This window comes from Ictalurus punctatus, chromosome 17 (genome assembly GCF_001660625.3).
Source record: "Ictalurus punctatus breed USDA103 chromosome 17, Coco_2.0, whole genome shotgun sequence".
In the NCBI taxonomy this organism is placed as follows: Eukaryota; Metazoa; Chordata; class Actinopteri; order Siluriformes; family Ictaluridae; genus Ictalurus; species Ictalurus punctatus.
The window spans coordinates 741,511-761,185 of NC_030432.2; the positions used below are offsets into that span (position 1 = coordinate 741,511).

Genomic DNA, 19,675 nt, shown 5'->3' on the forward strand with positions numbered 1-19,675 from the left:
ACGTCAAATCTGTGATTGGTTCAAAGGAATTCATCTCTATTAAAGATATACTCAGCGTTCAATTGGGTAAAGGCAGAAGAACACTGTTGCTAGGCAACGGCGAAAGATGGATTCCCTGTTTCTAGTCTAAGCTAGCAAATGACTGGGTTTGAGACATAGCATAGATTAAGAAACATGTCAAGATTTATCTCAGATGTGTTTAAACACTCTGAAATCACTGAAATAACTTTTATTATAAAAACAGACCACAAAAAAAAATGACAACTGTATGTACAACTGCTGTTGTGAAAACACTGTGAGGCAACGGCAAAACAATGTAACGTAAGCTAGCAAATGACAGGGCCTAACACGGCTAGCTAGCATTATGCAAAGGCATAACAACAGTAGAAATAAGTCAAACATGTCAGGAGTGTCAACATTTACCTCAGATGTGCTGAAAAATTGCTAAGAAAACACACAGAAATGACACTATAGTATAGACCATTTTAATGTAATATAAAACACACACTGACAACATTAAAATAGAAAAAAATTGATATGGAAAAGACGGCTAATGTTAGTGATTAGCATCATTAGATGTGCAGGCAGCAAGGGGGTTCATGAGCAAGCTAGAAAATGTTTAAGGGCTAAGACATGGCTAGCTAGCATTGTGTAGCGGCACAGTGGAAACGAATCAAACCTAACAGGAATGTCAACATTTACCTCAGATGTGTTAAGAAATCTGCTAATAAAATCCGTGACAATGCCATTATAATTACACTTGGCATCATTTTTGTTAATTGTTGAGCTAACAAATTAACAAAAAACTAATTATCTTGTGGCATAGTAATATTAACTAGCTAAGATCAAATAGCATACTTAGCTAATTGTAAAGCAACTTGCCAATTAAGCCCAGCTGATGATGTGTAGCTGTGTAGCCAGTCTACTAACCACTAGCCAGTCTACTAACCAATTTTATATTCACATAAAATATCTTCAATATATATTTTTAATATATGCATTCAATTTTGCTGTGAATGTTTTTATTTGATGGAAATAGCTGCAGTGGGTGGGTATAATAAGAGTGTCTGTTTATGTTAGTGGGTGTGGTCAGCTTGTATGGGTTTGTGGGTAGGACTGGCCAGAATGTAAGTGTTAGTGGGTGGGTGTGGTCAGAATGTAAGCGTTAGTGGGTGGGTGTGGTCAGAATATAAGTGTTAGTGGGTGGGTGTGGTCAGAATGTATGCCTTAGTGGATGGATGTGGTCAGAATGTAAGCATTAGTGGGTGGGTGTGGTCAGAATGTCTGTGTGTATTGGGTGTGGTCGAAGTTCCTGTTTTACTGGGTTGGCGTGGTCAGAATATCTCTGGGTCAGAGTGGTAGTGTAAAGTATTTATATTTATTTACAGCAGAAGGGAAAGTGTGTTGGAAGGATTTAGGGAGAATTAGCAGACATTGCATGCTCTGTGAAAGAAATGAGGTTTAAGCTGAGATTAACAGGAGTCTCAGACAGAGCCGTGTTCATAAAAGCCTGGTTCTGCATCACAGTGTACCACACACACACACACTCACACACACACGCACACACTTTTTCCATGCTTACTGAAAGAATACATTACACTGCGTTCAATTAGCGATATGTGGTAGATGTTGAAGATACGTCCTCATCATCATCCATCGCCATTACATATGAGCAAAAACACAGAACTAAGTTAGCTTTGTTTAGCTAATTTTACCTCAAGCTGTAGCATTTTGACTTGGCTAAGTTAGCTAATGTTAGGCTAAATATTATTGTTTAATTAAAACCAGTAGATGGCTTCACTAGCAAGCTAGCTAACATTAAATCCAGTAAACATGCTAGCAGGTCAACTAGAATCAGGTTATTTAACCAATATTAAATTCACTTACTAACATTATTTTACGTTAACTAGCACTATTCTAAATCTTACATTGTGTGCTTAAAACCAATACAAAGTTTGCTAGCAGTTGTTAGCACTGTGGCTCCTGGCGTAGCTGCTGTGTGGAAGTAATGTGTCAAGCTGTAGATCTTTTCAGATAATATTAAATGAACTAAAACATAAATACAGATGCTCGTTCATCAGGATTCTGTTCTTGTTTTCTTTTTTTTGTCACTCAGGTCTGTGTGAGCGTAGTTAACGGAACCAACTTCTAATTCCCACTCGGAAAGACGGACTTCCTCAAGCTACTTTTCTCCAAGCTGGACTTTTATTTCAACATGGCGGTGGCTACAGTGCAACGTAAGAACATATTTGAAATCCGTTATAGAAAAGTTTCACACACATGTAGTGTTTTGGTTATGCATGCTTCGTTTATTTTCCCACGCGATTCTTATACACAATCCGTTTATTTTCACACGCGATTCTTATACACGATCCGTTTATTTTCACGCGCGATTCTTACACACGATCCGTTTATTTTCACACGCGATTCTTATACACGATCCGTTTATTTTCCCACGCGATTCTTATACAGGATTCGTTTATTTTACATTTGTCTTTTAAAAATTATTCACCCATATTGCCAACATGTAATATTTACAAATGATACAAATATATTGGGGTCTACAATGATTCATTTATGTTTACATATGACTACACATAATCAGATGAAAAACAGGTGAACATGTTAGGGTTAGGGCTCTGTTGTTAATTCAGTATGTCAAAAATCCACCGCGACACAAGACAGTAAGCTAACTGTGCTAAGCTAATCCCCTGGACTTCATGCAACCCACTTTTGAATTATTCAACTTTTTTTTTTTACTACTACTTCATGGTTGTTGAGTTCCTCCAGGTGCTGGTGCATGCTGTGTAACCCATATGTCATGCTCTGATCTCTCTGTGCTCTCAGCAGTCAGTAAAACCTGTACACACACACACACACACGCGCACACACACACACACACACACACACGGTGTTAGTACTGGATGACCCTGACTGCTTGAGATCTAATTATTGTGGCTATGAGCTCGTCTACTTGAAACAAGCGGAGGAGAATAATGATGAAACTCGTCTTCCGTTTTCTCTCTCTCTCTCTCCCCTTTCACACGTTTCATCATTCCTCTCACGTGGACGCTCAGGGGATAGCACCACCATTCTCACTTGTTTTGTTCTGCTTCAAGCAATCAACATGTCCGCGTCCTAAAAAATGAATTGGCTTAAATGAAAAAGAAAACTTGTGCACTTGATTCATTAGCGGCTGAAGGATGCGGAGCGGATTGGAATGCTGAGAGGACGGAACGGAAGATCAAATCCTCTTTATCTGTGTCATTATTAATGCATTAGCAATTAGCACCATAGATGGGATTAGATTAGCAATTAGTAAATGATAATTTCTTTTTTTCTCTCTCGAAAACTTTATCATGATGTTTTGAACAGTTAGTGTTCTCATTGTTTGCATTTTTATGAAGCAATATAATTTTTAGATTAAATAAAAATGATCCCATGCTTTTGAACATAATTATTATCAAGATTGTTCCCACACACGTTTTGAGCACATGTTTATTTTGTATTTATTATTTTTCATATGATTTATTTTTGTTCATACTTTGGGTTAAATGAGCAATGATTGATACTAGGTGCCTATATATATATATATATATATATATATATATATATATATATATATATATATATATATATATATATATATATAAATTAAATATCTAAATTATTGGAGTTTTTAAAGTTGTTGTTGTTGTTGTTGTTATTATTATTATTATTATTGTTATTATTATTATTACCCACACAGTTTTTTTACCAGCAGGAAATTTTATTTCATTTAGTCAAGTTCAGTTTTTCACCCCTAATATTATAATGTTTTAGAAGAGTTATTATTCTAATTGTTTCTTTTTTTGAGTCAGTATGACATTTATTTATGTATTTATTATTATTATTATTATTATTATTATTATTATTATTATTATTATTATTATTATTATCAATAAAAACAAATCATTCTGTTTTTTAATTATTATGCAGCGTATTTATTTATTTATTTATTTATTACCAGAAAGAAATACAAGGTATTTGTTTGTTTGTTTGTTTGTTTGTTTGTTTTTAAAAATCTTTTTTTATTATTATTTTCTTACCAATGTTCCTCAGCTAAAGTTAGCATAGCAACACTAGCCACTTCCTGGAATCTCCTCAATGTGTGACCGCATGACGTCTTTACATACGGTAGCTCTCACACCTCACGCTTCTCATCCTGCCGAGTTTAAGGAGGGACGACTCAAGCTCATGTACACGCCTCTTGCTCGGATTTGTTTGACCTTTCAGCGTGTCTGATCTCCTAATCAGAATTCGGTAGCCCTTGAAGTGCTTGAATTGAGGATGGAACCAAAAATGGAGTCTCACTTTGAAATCTTGTATAAAGCTTCCTGCTGAGCGTGAAAGAGTGTTTTTATTTAACCATGAAAATGGTTAAATAAATCAAATACACACACACTGGTACACTAGTACAAGAAAAGGGTTCGTCATGGGTTCTCTAAGGGGTCACTGGATAATTAAGAATTCTTAGCCTCATACATCTAAGAGTTTCCTATTAGTAATGGTTACATGTAGAACCCATTGTAGGAACCAAAAAAGGCTTAAAGAACCCTTGAAGAATGTATGTGTTAATTGTGTCCATTGGATAATTAATCGGGGCAGGTTGGCATGTTTGCCTCGCACCTCCAGGGTTGGGGGTTCGAATCCCTGTGTCCGTGGAGCCTCCATGTTCTCCCCATGCTTTGTGGGTTTCCTCCAGGTACTCCGATTTCCTCCCATTCCAAAAACATCATGCATCGTATGCCGATTGGAGTTTCCAAATTGTCTGTTGTGTGTGTGATTTTTGCCCTGAGATGGGTTGGCACCCCGTCCAGGATGTCCCCTGCCTTGTGCCCCAAGTCCCCTGAGATAAGCTCCAGGCTCCTCGTGACCTTGTGTAGGATATGCGATATGCACAGTGGCTAGATGGATGATGAAGGGTTCTAGAACTAAAACATTTGTTGTACAGGTTACGTGTTCCCTGAGAAGGACAACTGAAGAATCCTTAAGCCTAGATTTTGTACAAGTGTACAATAAAACGTTCTTCATTTTGTGCCTCTTGTGGGAGACCTTTAAAGTTTCTTTATAGAACCCTATACCAGTGTTTTCCTATCAAAAATGGGAAACATTAAGTAGAACCCATGTTTTGGATGCTAAGAAGCCATAAATTATAATAATGAAACCCTAATGAACCCTCGAAGAACCGTGTCAAAGAACCGGGTAAATGTTTTCTTCTTGATATCTAGAACCTGTCAGGAGTTGAACATTTAGCTTCTTCGTGCACTTTTAAAATATGGGTTCTTAAAAGGTTCCATAAGGTTTCATTGGTTGTTTAAGAACCATTTTTGTTTTGTTTTGCTGGAAACCTTTCTGATTGGAAAGCACTTTTTGTAGGGATCAACACAACACCTTTGAGAGTTCCCCCAGAGGCACAACCATAGAAGCATTCTGTTTTTGCTTCTTAAAGCTTAAAGATTTCCTTTCAGATGAGTTTTAAGATCCTTTTCTCCAGTAAACCCTTTAAAGAACCCTTGTACTGTGTGGATGTACAGTATTAACTGTTTAAACGGGTACTTTAAGGATTCTTGAAGGGTTCATTGGCTAATTAAGAGTTCTTAACTTCCAAAAAAAAAAAAAAAAAAAAAAACAGATTTTCTTGAATTCATGCTGGGATGAAGTCATTAGTTCTCAAGTCAGAAGTTTTGCTCTGTTTTTGTTTGCTTTGATTCATCTGGAATTTAAATTAAACCCAGAACGTGTGGTTCTTTCAGGATCTCTGATGCTATTTAGACAAGTTAGATCCCGGAACGTTGTAAGGTCAAATCCCAGTACTGCTCCAGAGCCGAGTGTGTACCCCTGAGCAAGAACCTTATCCTATCAGTGACCCAGGTGTCTCAGTCTGCTTACTGAAATGGGGAGGAAAGAGAAATCAGGGTTCTCCTGCTTGGTTCCTGACGGGTTCTATGCGGCGTTGGTGCTGTAGTGCATTATTCTGCATCCTGCAGGAAGGAAGCCCACTCCACCATCGTCGTGATTAGACGTGCAGGCTCGCTAACGTGATTACGACTCATTTAGGGATTTAGATTGAAACCTGAGAGCAGAATCAGATATAACATACTGCAATGTTTTTCCTTTAACCTGAACCGGAAAAGAAAGAAGGGAAGAAATGATCACGTAGCAAGGGTGTGTTCCAGCCCGTCCATTGTCGAGTATGTTCGGCTGGCGCTTGATTGATGATGTCATCATATTGCACCTTTTTCTGATCGTTAGTTGTTGGGGGAAGACACAGCGATTCGTATCGATTCTTCTCGGAAATGTAAATAACATTTGGGAAACGTTGTGACGGAATTGCACCTCGTGGGCGTGTAATGAATTTATCTCGAACAATTGAACAGTTTCATGTCAATACAATCATCTACTATCTACAGAATATATTCAGACCTTTCCTTTCCGGTTTTGTTTTTTTTTTCCCCTTGGACTTTCAGCTTTTCTTTCAACTTGTTTATCCGATATCTAATAAACAGCCTCCTTTTTCCGTTGCGAATTCCATTGTTTTTGGACAGTTATGTGTTTGTAGCTTCGTAAAAACGGTTCTACTCCGAACCGTTTTCGAAGGGAATTGTGTTTTGTTATTTTTCCCCCCCGTTTTTCAAAGAAAGGGCTTATCATCTTTAGCTATTTTTTTTTTTTAGCAAATTCCTAGAAATAAACTTGAACAAAAGTCGGGATAAAAAATGTTAACGATAAACGCCACGCGTTAGTTTCCTGCGTTTAGTAGTGCAGATAGAATAGAAGTCTCGCTCACCGAGACTTTTTTTCCGTAACTTTGCTTTGTTTTTCGCTGTAATTATCCATAAATATAATAAATGACACCGACGTTAAAACAAATAGCAAAACTAACAGCTACATTATCATATTGTCGTCTCGGTCGATATTTGCTACGTCAAAAATACATGATGGAAGAATTTAGTAAAATAAAAGGCAATGTTTACAGTTACGCGGTTTATATTAAATTGCTCGTTCTAATACATTATGGTTTCTATAGTAACCGCTTATTCACTGCGATTTTGGTTTAAAAGTGTGTAAAAAGTGTGTAATTGTTGATATTTGATGATATTATAAAGCTTTTTTTTATTATTTATTTTTTTTATCTGTAGTATTGACTTAATGTTAAACTTGCTGAAGTGAAAGAGGAATAAAACACTCAAGGATGTGTTGTTCTAGAAAAATAATCCACTTCAGTCTGGCACCAGATAGGAAACACCCCTCATCACTCGCTATTTTCCTCTAACAGCGCGACACACACGTTGTTTATTCCTTACATAATTAGCATGACTTTCTTCAAGCTGTTGACTTCATCTCGGAGCGTTCAGGAGAAATAACGTCCTGTCTGATAAATACTGCAATAAATCATCCAGCCCGATATTAAATAATGTATCCTCGGATAATCAGTGTGACATTCCGGGTTCACTTTCGATAAACAACGCCACGCTTTGAAACCGCAGTGGGGGAACGCATGTCAGCTATTCATTTATTTTGTAAAAAAAAATAATAATAAAAAAAAATTTAATTAACAGCAACATTTTGGCATTTGTGTCCCTGCTAATACATCCGTGTTGGCATGAGTGACTTCTGAGATCACACACATGCGCGCACACACACACACACACATACACACAGACATATACACGGTCGCCACGGAGACGGCGGCTTGTCAAGTCATGGCGCCAGAATTAATTAACGCAACCTCTTTCCGTAGAGCCGACTCAAAGGTCAAAGTTCAGACAAACAAAATGTTACTTTTTCAATGGCGTATTTTGGGCAACGTCAGAGTGAATGGAGACGTGTGTGTGTGTGTGTGTGTGTGTGTGTGTTTGTATGTGTGTGTCCAATTCTAGCTTTTTCTTATTAATAATGCAGAGCCATTTGAGACAATGAGCTGAATTCAGGAAGAGCAGGAACAGGAATGAAGTGGGGGAAAGAAAAGAAAACATGTCCTAGTTTTTATTTCATTTACATGCGTTTGCTTTCATGAGTATGCAAAACGTGGGGCGGAGTCAATGCAAATCAGCACGTCCACTACTTTCTGCATGTGATGACTGTAATATTACTGCAGTAAATAGAAAGAAATGTAAAAAAAAAAAAAAAAAAAATTTAAAAGTCTAATATTTTCTTCTCATTGGCCTTATGAAGCATGCTTTTTGTTGTTGTTGAATAACATGAAGAACATACAGTGTTTGTTTTTAAATATTCATTATAATATTATTAGCATCCTAATGACCGTCTCTGAATTATGAGTTGTTATCATTTTTTTTGTTCACTAAATGGTGTATTTTTTTTACTTCAAAGTAAAAAATGAGCTTCAATAAATTCTTTTTGCGAAGGTTTAATATGACAAATTATTATTATTATTATTATTATTATTATTATTATTATTATTATTATTAATGGCAACTTCGGTTTATTTTTTCACAATTTTTAGACATTAGAGTTTGGAAATGATTATCTTCTGAATATTTTTATGACCTTTTTTTTTACATTTAAAGTCGAGATTAGTAAGGATTAAAGTTTGAAATCCTCTTGTTTTTTTTTTTTTTTAAATAATAATTATAAAAATACAGGGGCATTAGTTGGACTGTTACTCATCTGGGGTTGAGCCCAGATTCTTTTGCATCAAAAAACTTTTTAAAATATACTTCTATATAGATTGTTTCCATGCAATATATTTTCATGCATGTGAGGTCTAATTGCTTTTTTTTAAAATGTAAAGAAAATTGGACAAAAAAGTTGGATTTACTGGGCTACAGTAGTTTGGTGTCGCTAGCCAAGAGAAGGTACAGCATTGTATGGGTTTAGCTGCTACAGTGCCATGCAAAGTACATTATCTGTCCTAATGCTCTTCTCATATCATGCTCATGTAAACTGAAACTCTTATAGACATTTACACTCCTTGTTTTCCTGCTCAGTACAGGCCCAGAGAGGTCATCGAGAGAATCGTGAGAATTCCCACTGGGCCGCTCTGCCCACTCTTAAATTGGGCCCGGAGACTCTCGTGCTTTCTCTTCGTTTTTTCACACACACACACATGCAGAAAACCATATACGTGTTACTCTAAGTTACTGTGTGACTGATAACTAAGCTAGTTACACTAGATTGGAATTTAAATCAGCGCGTGATCACACCACGCAGTACGCACGCTGTCTCTTTCTCAAACACGAGCGCATGTACCTGGGTCGTTGCCATGGAGATATATAAACAAAGCAAAACCATCGTTTAATGCTGTGGCGTGAATTACTGAGATAATCACAGGAAGGATAAAATCTATGGTAAAAAGCCAGGTTAAAAAAAATAAGGCATTGGAGGATGACGCGGCCAAATGTGCCAGATATTTTTCCGAGACGACAAACGAGCACGCGGGAACTGGCGACTCAAGGTACAGTGACTACAGTACATTTACATTTATGCATTTGGCAAATGCTTTTCGAAGGAATTCTTTTTTTTTATTCAGTTCAGGTTCTTCTTTTCTTTTGCTTATATGTTTCAATTCAATGTAAGTGATTTTAGGCTTTTGGCTTATTTGAAATGTGATTGTGGTTTAAGAGAGATAAGCCTGGTTCTGAGGGAAGTGAGAAAAAGAAAGCGACGGGGACAGAGACGTTGATCTTCAGTGAGAAGACTGCAGCTGGGCAGAAGGTCCCTGAGCCACAAGCATTTAGTGTAGATGAGGAGACAGATACGTTTGATTATTTTTGCTTTATTTTGATATAATAAGAACAGATTTGTCACTTCAGTTATCCAGGTTCCACCATGGTGGGAGAGGATGGGGGGATAGGAGGGGTTGGGGGGATTGGGGGGTGGACTGGTCTTGGGCGTTAGACTCCCAGGCTGAAAATGGGTCCCACTCCGGCCCTGGTTCAGCATCAGAGAATGTTATTGTTTCAGTTTCAACCCTTTTACTAGTAAAAATAAAACAAAAAATCAGTGTTTATCCATTTTTCCGCTCACACTAACTGACTGTGAGCTAGCGTTTGGCAGTATGTGTGTGAGTTTGGGAATTATCTTGTTTTTCTTTCCTTCTTTTTTTTTTTCTCTTCTTAAAAATAACTTTGGGAATTATCTTCTCGTCTCGAGTTATTCAGATAAATAGAAAGAGTTCGTTAGAATCAGGAAATTATCCTCGTATTAAAGCTTCTTTTTATTTATTTATTATAAATGTATTATTTTTTAGAATCTTTTTAAAGATTATCAAGGCTTATGGAAATGATCTTTGTGTAAATAATGTTTTTTTTTCTTCTTTTAGTTGTAAAATGTTTAGTGATTTAAAATTTGAAAAATGTCCTCTTGTAAATGTAAAAAAAAAAAAAATGTATCTGTGTGTGTGTGTGTGTGTGTGTGTATATATATATATATATATATATATATATATATATATATATATATATATATATAAAGAAGCATTGATAAGAGGATAATTCCCAAACTCTAATATTCTGTTAAAAAAGGATCTTCTTTATTAAAGTTAAAAGTAATTTTAGAACTTCACTCTCTGTTCAGAATGATCATTCATTTTCAGTGTTATTACAGTTTAGAACTTGAGGATGTTTTTTTATGTTTGTTTTTGTAAATAATATATTTATTAGAGTATTAAGGAAACCTGGCTTTAATTAAAATGGAAAATATTTGACATTTAAAACGTCTCTGAAAGTCTAGTGGATGAAAATTGCCATGAATTAATGTAAGATGGGGATGAAGCACCAACACGTTCGCCCCATTGACTCAGTTATTCATCAGATGTTTAGATGTATTTTGAGTTAATTTAATGCGAGTTGAAGTCTTCAGAGAGACGCTTATGCTAATTGCTGTTTGGCAAAAATATTTTTTTTAAAAATACGAACAGTCAACAGCTCCTTGATCCGATACGTCCGTCGGGATGTTTATCGTGCGGAGAGACGGATCAGATTCAGGATCAGATGGAAGTTGCATCAGTCACAACCCCTTTCGAAATGCAGCAGGAGGAGACGGCGCTCCTGTCGAGATGCTAATCAAGATGGCCACCGCAGCAATTAAAGAGAGAAGTGGAGAGAATCGCCGGGGTGCCGCTCTAATCACGTAGCCTCATCAGCGCTGGAACGGAGTTGTCCTCATGCATCTCATCCAGACGTAATTATCACACACTGGTGTGTGTGTGTGTGTGTGTGTGTGTGTGTGTGTGTGTCTGTGTGTGTGTGTGTGTTTCTTTCCTCCTAAACTTTGAAATGACTTCCCTAAAAGGCAACATATTGAACCACACACACACACTGAAATCCACACACACACACTGAAATCCACACACACACTCTGAAATCCCCGCAGTCCAGCGCTGACCTTTAAACGCTGTGAAAAAAGAACATTTTAAACACAGCATGTGAGGAGATTTTCCCCAAAGTGCATCGTTCTGATAACTTCAGCTAACCTCCTTGACTAGTGCTGTTCGCTAAGCGGCGTTTTCCCGCTCGTGTCAATACCGAGTTCACAACTTCGCCCTTTGAAGAGAAAAAAAAAGCAGAGGCTCGACGCCAAACGCGGAGCCTTGATTCTGACATACTGTACCTAGCAAGATCGTGAAGTTAATAGCTTCCAGATTAGCATTGTAGAAATAGCATAATTCATCACACGCTCATGTTATAGTCGAATGATAGAGTTTGTCTCAGAAACGTCAGATTTAGAAAACGACAGAATCAGAGGCTTCTGAAACTCAGCAACTCAAAACTGGGGTTCCCCAGAGGTCAGTTCTAGGTCCACTGCTCTTTTTTATTTACACTACATCTCTGGGGCAGGTGATTGAGTCTCATGCCTTCTCATATTGTTGCTATGCTGATGACACCCAGCTCTATTTGTCCTTCCAGCCTGACAATCCATCCGTCTCTGCACAAATCTCTGCTTGCCTGTCGGACATCTCGGTCTGGGTGAAGGAACACCACCTTAAGCTCAACCTGGCAAAATCTGAGCTTCTCCTCAAGCCAATCAGGACGGCCAGGAACCTTGGGGTGATTTTTGATGACAGCTTGACCGTTACAGACCACATCTCAACAACTGCACGGCGCTGTAGGTTCATCCTGTACAACATCAAGAAAATCAGACCCTACCTCACCGAACAGGCTACACAGATTCTAGTCCATCTCAAAACTGGACTACTGCAACACACTACTCTCGGGCCTCCCAGCAGCTCCATCACACCCCTTCAGATGATTCAACCAGCCCAAAAGAACCCATGTCACATCTCCATCACTTCTTCATCTCCCTCCACTGGCTTCCTATAGCCTCCCAAATCAAATTCAAGGCCTTGTTGCTCACCTACAAGATCTTGTATGGAACAGCACCTCCTACCTCAACTCTCTCCTGAAGGCTTACGTCCCCTCACACAATCTGCGATCAATCAACGACTGACACTTAGTAGTACCTACTCAGCGTGGCTCAAGATCCTTTTCCAGAACCTTCACACTAACAATCCAGACCACAGAATCTCTCACCATCTTCAAAAACCAGCTAAAGACCCACCTCTTCCATGAACAAATAACTAACCCCTAAAACGCCAACCCCACATTATCCTTTAAAAAAAATCTACTCTGGCTCTTACACTTCGACTCTGCGCATTTCGCTTCTCTAGAACTCAATTAACAGATCTTGTATGGTAGCACTACTTGTATTGTTCTCCTCTTGATATATCGCTTTGCTTGTATTTTCTCATTTGTAAGTCGCTTTGGATAAAAGCGCCCGCTAAATGAATAAATGTAAATGTAAATTTGTTTACAAAAAAGTAAATAAATAAAATAATGTAAGTCAAAACTAATTTCTTTCTTTTCTTCTTTTTTTTCTGAAAAACATTGATTGAAAAAAATTGCTCTGTCCTTGAACTTCCACTAGAGCAGGACTCTGAGCGGCATTGAAGATGGAGCATTCATGCTAGGCTAGTTTTCTGTTTCCTCCTTTATGAGGATTTAGCAGCTCTGTCTCCATGGTAACAATGCTGGATGGTTGGACATTAGTTTGAATTACAGTACTCACTCTATGAGCCTGGTACTGTATGTATGTGTTTTTGCTTATTATCCATGGTGCATTAGACCACTGTGTATTCATTTAGTTTGTTAGCATCGTAGCGTTTGATGGGGAATTGATTCGGGTGTGTTCGAGGGAAACGTTAGCATTCATCATTCTCCAAACCTCCGCTGCTCGCTGAGTGAAATGAATTCATTCATTCGTTCTGTTCCTTCCTTTAATGCAGAGACAACAAGAGTCGATTAGCTTAGCTTAGGCGGATCAGTGGAGCGCTAAAGCCATCGAGCGCTTCTGGAAATGAAATAAAACACTCTTTTTGACTGTGTTCCATTTTTCAGAACTTTATCCATCTTCCTTCGCAGCTCTATCCCGTTCCCTTAAAGCGTACGGCTCACTGGAAGCGGTGTGGCGGTTGCTGTAGGTTGTTGTAGCGTGCTAGAGAGTTGCACTCGAAGCTGCTAACACTGAACAACTCTTTTAAAAAGCTAACACAAGGATATTCGCATCTTCTAAGCGAATAAGAAAGGCAAAGATCATGCTAACTAGAGGCATCGTAGCACTGCAGGTGCATAAAGGTGGATTAGCGTGTTTAGCATGGCATCTCACACACACTTATTCACTATCACTGTTAGCTAGAATTATGCTAACACAAAATCAGGGAGAATATACCTAGCGGCTAATCATTGTGAAGGCTAATACACCTCAATATTCAGTTTACAAAACATGACAAATATCTAATTTATCTATCTATCTATCTATCTATCTATCTATCTATCTATCTATCTATCTATTGAATGAAAACAGAAGGCAAATGGTTACACTTTAAGAAATAAAGTGAGGCTGAAGCTAATCATTCTGCCGGCTAATAAAACTTAACTTACCGTGAAAAAGAAAGAAAGAAAGAAAAAGAAAGAAAGGTGGACATTGCAAAGAAAGCCAAACACAGGTAAAAAAAAAAAAAAGAAAGAAAAAGAAGAAAGGATAGAAGGGAATGCTGGGAAACTGCTGTATTGTTATTATCAAACGTTTTTTATATCCTGTGCTTCTGGAACTTTCTGTTTCCATGGAGACAGGGGGCGGAGAGTTTTTTTTGTTCTCCTGAATGTCACTCATGAATTCCAACACCAGTATACACATTTTTTCCCATAATCCCTTACAACGTTCCGGCCATGTCTGAGAGTTCCACAGCGCTGCGTGACTTTCCACCCGGATGCTAAAGCGCTAGCACTGGAAACTCTAACGAAAAGGTTAATGATATGCGGAATTGACCTTTACTTTCGGAGTCATGTGACTTTAATTGTCACTTTTTTCCTCAGAGCCTCATTTTCTCGCCGTTACTCGAAAAGCAGCCGAGCAGCTAATGGAGTCGGAGCGAAAGAAGTGGAGCTTAGCGACGCCGTAGCGTGTGGTGTAGAGAGATGAATACAGTGCTACATGCTAGTGAGGCTAAGAGAAAAGGCTCGGTGTGTTAGCGCCTAACACCGGCTCATCTGTCCTAATGCTACAGAGTACAAGCGATATAACTGAGCTCCAGGTTTATTAGCTTCAGTCAAGATGCCATTTCTTTCTTTCTTTCTTTTTTTGTTTACTCCTTTATTTATTCTTGATTCCTTTCTCCATTTTTCCATGTTGTCACCTGTTTGATTTGTGCTATGTCCATTACTTTCTTCCAGTCAGCTGTTTGATTAGCTTTCTTGTTCTTTATTTCATTTCATTCTTTCTCTCTTCCTTTCTCTCTTTTTTTACACCTCCCCCTGGACCCCTCCAATTTAGTTATGTGCACTCTCCAGCTCTATGTCACTCTTTTTTTTCTCTCCCTCTTTTCCCGTATCAACAGTTCTTCGATTAAATTGTCCCCGTGATCACTCCCGTATCGCTCCGACATAACCCCGTGATCACTCCCGTATCGCTCCGACATAACCCCGTGATCACTCCCGTATCGCTCCGACATAACCCCGTGATCACTCCCGTATCGCTCCGACATAACCCCGTGATCACTCCCGTATCGCTCCGACATAACCCCGTGATCACTCCCGTATCGCTCCGACATAACCCCGTGATCACTCCCGTATCGCTCCGACATAACCCTGTTATTACCAAAGAAATTTTAAATATCAATGGGAATATACTTCAAATATATTTTCCTCATATGAATTCATAGCGGTGCTAATAATTGTTGTACACCTATATTTAACAAAGATTAACCCTATTTTTTTTGGATAAACCTGTGTTTTGTTTGCAGTTGTTTGACATCCATGAGAGCAGAACATTTTTGTGAATATTTTGAACAAAAGATCAAATGGTTCAACAATAAAGACAATTTTTCACAGCCTTTTTTGCTCATATTTACCAAGGGGGCCAATATTAGTGGAGGGCACTGTGTGTATTTTCTATATTTAGTTTCCAGCGTGAGTGGTTGAATGTAGGATTGACATGACTCCCAGAAGGCATCCTGGAAAGTGCAGTGAGCATGGTTGTGCCCTTCGGCTCTGTGCCAGTTTACTGCACATGACATGCTGCACACGGTGGCGCTAATCGGTAGCCAGGTCATGGGGGACGTCCCACTCTGATTGGTGGATTAATGGACGGATGCAGTCAGGCGTGTGCCCTTCCCATGTTTTGAGAACTTCAACTTCAAAACGATTGCTAGCTCAAGGAACAAAATCATAGACAGAAAGTAGAATTGATTGTTAGCATGCTATAATGCTGAATAATGCTAACTGGCTTGAATAACTGCACGGTATCTAGGGTAAAAATGAGATACCACAGCACTTGTCGTTAGTGGCAGCTTCATAGACTCTCTCTCTCATGCTAGTACACATAGGTCGGTATCTAACCTGATTTGTTTTTTTCCGGCTAACAGACTACTAAAAAACTAGCCAGCTATAATTAGCATATCTGATTACACTTCATCAGTTACACGTAGCATAATATTGACTATGGAGTGCTAGAAATTTCATTTAGCCAACACACACTTTATGATTTCAAAGAAATGAAATAAATATACATCCAAATTTGCTTTTATTTTTTAAATAGATTGCAAGAGACCTCTATTGTTTAACCCCCCCCCCCCCCCCCCCCCCCCACACACACACACAAATACTTTTTTTTAATTAAAAATTTGGTGTTAATCAGAATGCAAGCCGGATTGTGTTTTGATCGCAGTGTGCTTGTGATACTTTTAGGTTTAGATTCAATACTAGACTTTAAAAAAAAAAAAAAAAAATGTTTTACCCTTCCCATCTCGTCTCTCCTCTTTCCTATAAGAAACCGATGTTGGCTGAGAATAGCCGCAGGGTTCACTCAGCATGGTGGAACATAATGATGGCATGAACTTCTCTCAACTTCACATCAAAGCCTGATGGGTTTTCAAAAACGACACCAGATTGTGGATTTGGCCGTGAGAATTCTGGCATGCTTGTTAGTGGATCAAGCCTTGATTATGCTCCAGAGGGGGAAGAGAATGTTTCTCCATTTTTCCTACAAAGGGATTTGACCTCTCATGCATATGAATCAGCTAGGTTTTATTTTGCTTATTTTATTTTTTAGTGAGGCTAATAGTGGATGGAATTTAGTAAGCAGCATGATGGTGTGTGTGTGTGTGTGTGTGTGTGTGTGTGTGTGTGTGTGTATGTGGTGTTTTTTTGCGCTACCAGGAGAACTCATCCTCACGGAGTTCTCACGGCTTTCCGTCAATGTCGAGGACGGAAAGAAAGAAAAGGTCAACACGTTATTTGCAGAAATCCCTCCATCGCTCCGGGATGGTAAAACCCCGAACGATGATAATCAGAAGTGCTGACACGGTATCGGTGAACAGTTTACCTGAGGGTGTGAAGACATTGTGAAGAGCTTGATTTAATCAGTGGGATTTCATCTCCAAAGATTGCTAAATGCACTACTCTGGCAATTTTCACTCCAGCTGTCCTTTTTCAGAACTGCTATAGTGAATCAGGTTCAGTAGAATGGAGTGCAAAAGTTTGCATCCCCATGGTTCCCGGTGAAAAAAGGAAGATGCTTAATGCTACCGTCAACTTATCTGTTTTTTTGTTTGTTTTGTCAGGCGTGTCAGGAGGTAGGGATGTTGGAAATGAATGTATCATTTGGAATGAACAGATGTTGTAAATGGAAACAAATACAGATATGAACAGAGCATTCACGGCATCAGATTGAGCTCGGAGCTGTGCGACATGGGATCAGAGATGCGATAAAAACAGTTTTTACTTTTGTCTGAGCAAACGCTCAGAGGAAGATTTTAGGACAAAAAAGAGACCAGGTTCATTAACATGAGCATACAGCGCTATGTGACACATTTACAGCCCTCTTTGTTCATCCTTAGTACAGTAACTGCCTGGTCAGGGTCAACTGGTTTAAATGGTAAATGGTCTGCACTTATATAGCGCTTTTTTAACCTTAGTGGCTCTACAAAGTGCTTTACACTGATTCTCATTCACCCACACACACACACACACACTCACACACCAGTGGTAGCAGAGCTGCCATGCAAGGCGCTAACTTTCCATCGGGAGCAACATGGGGTTCAGCGTCTCGCCCAAGGACACCTGATCCACAACCGCCAAAATGAGTCTTCTATCTCTAAAAAGGTCATTCATGGATCAACATATTTAAATCAAGGCCAGAATTTCCACTTATGTAAAATATTTCGTTTTTAAATATTGATATAATGTACATTTTGCTATAGTAAATTAAGTTTGTAAATGTACATATTTCTGTTTAACAAGTTTAACATAAACCTGCAGCTATTGACCTATTGACTTTTTTTGTTGAACTTACTTATTTTATTTCAATAGTTGAAATTTAAATATATTTATCTATTATTATTATTATTATTTTTTATATATATAATATTGTTAGCAGGTACAAACAAAAATAATAACTCCGCAAACAATGCTAAAAAACAAACAAACAAAAAACGTCATCTTCAGGCCACGCCCATTTCAGGTTTACATACGACCACAGAAACAAATAGAAAGATTTAACTCTAACCAGAGCTAAACGCATACAGATACGGTTAGAGGCATTGTGTCGCAACTCTACCAGAAAGCTCAAAGTGAAATGCGGGTGTATTCTAGGTAACTAGTTCTCAACCTTAAAAAAAAATAAATAAAAAACCCAACAACTATATAACAGGAAGTAGTTCCAAGCCTATAAAAACAATCAGAATTAAAATATATTAAAAAAAATATAAATCTTTGCCTATTTACTGAAGCATTTTTAAATCACAGAACCCTGATTTTGAATCACGGAACTCACATTTCAAGTACCACAGCACTAAGGACTCGGAATAAACATTTTCTTCTGTGCAGTTTTTAAAAAAAGGAATATTTCTATATTTCATATTATTTACACATCATTTAGTATACTATATCACATATATTTAGTATATATCACATATACTGTATGTTTCTATGTATATTTTTTACTAGATACAGTGGGGGAAATAAGTATTGAACACGTCAACATTTGTTTCAATAAATATATTTCCAATGAGGTTATTCACATGAAATTTTCACCAGACATCAGTATTAACGCAAGAAATCCGGAAATATAAAGAATTCACAACATTAAAGTCTATAAATAAAGTTCTGTATAATAAAGTGGAATGACACGGGAAAAAGGGATTGAACACACTAAGAAAAAGCAGTTCACCAGCTGAAATCCGTAAGTAATTACACCCTCTATCTGTGCAAATTAATATCAGCTGGGTTAGTAAATGGGTGGTCTTCATAAAGGCTTTTCATTACCAAGCTGTCACAGAAGAAACATTTCTTGACGGGTAAAAGCAAAGAGCTCTCCCAAGACCTTCACAACCTTATTGTCGTGAAACATATTGATGGAATCGGATACAGACGTATTTCAAAACTTCTGAAACCTCCAGGAAGCACCGTTGGGGCCGTTATCCACAAGTGGAAGCAACATCACTCCGTCCTCAGCCGCCCACGCACAGGAGCTCCTCGCAAGATTTCTGACCAGGGAGTCAGGAGTATAGTCAGAAGAGTAGCCCAAGAGCCAAGGACCACTCGGAAAGAGCTCCAGAAACACTTGGAGGCAGCAGGTATGACTACAACTCATTTGGACAAGCCTATGAAATACTGGGAGAGTGTAGTCTGGTCAGACGAGAGCAAAATTGAACTTTTAGGCTGTCATACTGCACACCATGTTTGGGGAAGAAATGGCACTGCACATCACCCTAAAAACACTACCCCAACAGTGAAGTGTGGAGGTGAAGCATCATGGTGTGGGGCTGTTCTTCATCACATGGTACTGGCAGACTTCATATAATTGAAGGAACGATGAATGGAGCCCTTTACCGGGAGATTCTTGAGAAGAATCTGCTGCCATCCACCAGGATGATGAAGATGAGACGTGGCTGGACTTCCAGCAGGACAACGATCCAAAACATACAGCAAAGGAAACTCTCAATTGGTTTCAGAGAAATAAATCAAGGTGTTAGAATGGCCCGGTCAATCACCTGACTCGAATCCAATTGAACAAGATTTAAAGACAATATGTTTAGAAGAACGTACCAAAATCACACCTGAATACTGCGAACATTAATCTCTTCATACAGGAAGTGTCTTCAAGCGTCATTACAAAC

General features: G+C 38.3%; 1 protein-coding gene across 2 annotated transcripts in view; it reads left to right on the forward strand.

The window, feature by feature from the left end:
• Positions 1-19,675, forward strand: part of lrfn1 (leucine rich repeat and fibronectin type III domain containing 1) — a 141,395-nt gene that overhangs the window by 62,004 nt on the left and 59,716 nt on the right. For both annotated transcript variants that reach the window (XM_017490191.3, XM_017490192.3), the window contains one exon: positions 2,117-2,237. The gene's annotated coding sequence lies outside the window, so the exon portion shown is untranslated. The remainder of the gene's footprint in view (positions 1-2,116; positions 2,238-19,675) is intronic.